A 2991-nucleotide genomic window follows, 5' to 3' on the forward strand; every position below is an offset into this window, starting at 1 on the left:
TCACACAATCTTTCACACACCTCGGGAACCTACACAACCCCTCACACACATCAGGACACACACAACCTCTCACACACCTCAGGACACACACAACCTCTCATATATCTCAGAACACACACAACCCCTCACACACCTCAGGGACTCACACAACCTCTCACGCACTTCAGAAACCTACACAACCCCTCACACACATCAGGACACACACAACCTCTCACACACCTCAGGACACACACAACCTCTCACATACCTCAGGAACCCACACAACCCCTCACACACCTCAGGGACTCACACAACTTCTCACACACCTCAGGACTCACACAACCTCTCACGCACTTCAGAAACCTACACAACCTCTCACACACTTCAGGACACACACAACCCCTCACGCACCTCAGGGACTCACACAACCTCTCACATACCTCAGGACACACACAACCCCTCACACACCTCAGGGACTCACATAAACCGTCACATGCCTCAGGAACCTACACAGACTCTCACAAACCTCAGGAACCAATACAACCTCTCACACCCTTCAGGACATACACACAACATCTCACACACCTCAGGGACGCACACAACCCCTCATACACCTCAGGGACTCACACAACTTCTCACACACCTCAGGAACCTACGCAAACTCTCACACACCTCAGGACACACACACAACCTCTTACACGCCTCAGGACAAACACACACCCACTCACACACCTCAGGACCCAAGCACAACCCCTCACACACCTGAGGCTCATACACATAATCCCTCACACACCTCAGGAACCCACGCACAACCCCTCACACACCTCAGCGTCTCACACACAGACCCTCACACACCTCAGGACCCACACAATTCATCACACTTCTCAGGACACACACACAACCCCTCACACACCTCAGGACCCACGCACAACCCTCTCACACACCTCAGGACTCACACAACCTCTCACACACCTCAGGGACCCACACACAACACTCGCACACCTCAGGACACACACACACTCCCACAGTTAGAATGACGCACAGGGACAAAAGCGCCTTCTGGTTCCTCTTTGTAGTATTTTCTTCATTCATTCACGATGTCGGCATTTACCGCCTATTGCACGCGAGTCGCTTGCAGAACTATCCGAGTGACACACGTCCCAAGCAGGCTCAGGTGAGCCCCAGGTGTGTGTTTTCCACACGCAGCACCATGGATGAGAAGGATGGCCAGGGTTTAACAGGAACATCGACTCTCGCTTGCTCCTCATTCTCTTCTCTACCACAAAAATCACACGAACAATTCAGATGGAGATGCATTCAGTGAAACGATGAAACTTTGAATCCTGTCTCCTATTTAAACTCACATATATTATTTTCCCCTCATAAAAAATGTTTTTTTCTAGTAAATAATTTGATATCCAAAGAAAATTTGTATTTCTTCAAAAATGTATGCTCAGAGAAATGAGCTCTTACTACACGTTGGGTGTTGAAGACTTGATATTAAACACATGATTTTTGTCAATTGGGAGGAGCAGTTTGACTCTCTCCAATGTCCTTTGTGGATGGATGGACTCTACTGACGATGAGCTTCTGTATTAGAATTGCAGGTTCGGGGATGTTTAATTATTATCTGAGCTGGTACAATGGTGACGCTGAGTGAGACGTTCATGTCCCTTTAAGACAGAAAGTCCGTTGGAACTGTCTGCTGCTCACTGGTCTCTGGATATGAGGCAGGAGGGCTTGAGGACAGCTGTTGGGACACGGCCCAGATGACCTGGTCCCAGCAGAACTGACCGTCAGGGAACAGGTGAGGTGACGAGGTCTGGTAGTAGGGCTGAGGAAAGGGGTCTTCCCTGGACGGAGGGGGTCATGAGTTCGGGGCCGAGGACACTGCGGTATCCCCTCAGAGGAGTGGGAAAGAAGGAGCTTTCTCAGGGCTGTGAGGACCGTGACCCCAGCCCACTTCCGCAGACACATTCCCAGTCCCGGCCGGGAAGGAACGGCAGTGGTCCGGTTACTGGTAGGTCTTGTTCTAGACCTTCCATTCGCTTCCATCAGGACACTCTATTTTATAAACAACATTTCTCCGATCACTGTGGTTAAACTGTTCCTTCTTATGTTTGTATACAGTTAGAAGTTTATGAAAACACAGTCAGGGTTTTGCTGGGGGCCACGGGCTTCCTAAAACCGAGAGGGCGAGGCAGAGGTGGAGGCAGCTTTCAGAGATGACCCTGCAGGCTTGCAGCAAAGCTTTGCGTTTTCTCTTTTGTTTTTGTTTTCCAATTGCTGTGAGCTTCCTAGAACTGGTATAAATGCTCTACCTATAAAAAGGTGTTTCCTTTCCACGTCTTCACCATGAATTCACAAATGTCGCCCTGACGGTTCAAGACTCATACTCAGCACAGTGGAGGGTCTGCCTGTGCCCCTCCAGGTGGGTGCTGATCCCGTGGTACTGATTAAAGGGCTGAGAATTCCCTCAGTGTCGCATGCGACCATCCACTCACACCCACTCACACCCTGAGACCATCCCGCTCACACCCGCTCACACCCCGAGACCATCCCGCTCACACCCGCTCACACCCGCTCACACCCCGAGACCATCCCGCTCACACCCGCTCACACCTGTCTCTTATACACATCTAGATGTGTATAAGAGACAGGGATATACACAACCCTCACACACCTCAGAACACACAATCCTCACACACCTCAGGATATACACAACACTCACACACCTCAGAACACACACACAACACTCACACACCTCAGGACACACACACAACACTCACACACCTCAGGACACACACACAACACTCACACACCTCAGGATACATACAACCCTCACACACCTCAGGATATACACAACACTCACACACCTCAGGACACACACAACCTCTCACACACCTCAGGACACACACAACCCTCACACACCTCAGGACACACACAACACTCACACTCCTCAGGACACACACAACCCTCACACACCTCAGAACACACACACAACACTCACAC

At 50.5% G+C, this 2991-nt stretch overlaps 1 protein-coding gene across 1 annotated transcript in view; it reads left to right on the plus strand.

The window, feature by feature from the left end:
- The first annotated feature begins 1671 nt into the window (after positions 1–1671).
- TCP10L (t-complex 10-like) overlaps positions 1672–2991 on the plus strand; it is a 15141-nt gene continuing 13821 nt past the window's right edge. Inside the window, exon 1 of the mRNA XM_011989045.1 lies at positions 1672–1786. The gene's annotated coding sequence lies outside the window, so the exon portion shown is untranslated. The remainder of the gene's footprint in view (positions 1787–2991) is intronic.

The sequence above is a fragment of the Mandrillus leucophaeus genome, unplaced genomic scaffold (genome assembly GCF_000951045.1).
Source record: "Mandrillus leucophaeus isolate KB7577 unplaced genomic scaffold, Mleu.le_1.0 Scaffold345, whole genome shotgun sequence".
In the NCBI taxonomy this organism is placed as follows: domain Eukaryota; kingdom Metazoa; phylum Chordata; class Mammalia; order Primates; family Cercopithecidae; genus Mandrillus; species Mandrillus leucophaeus.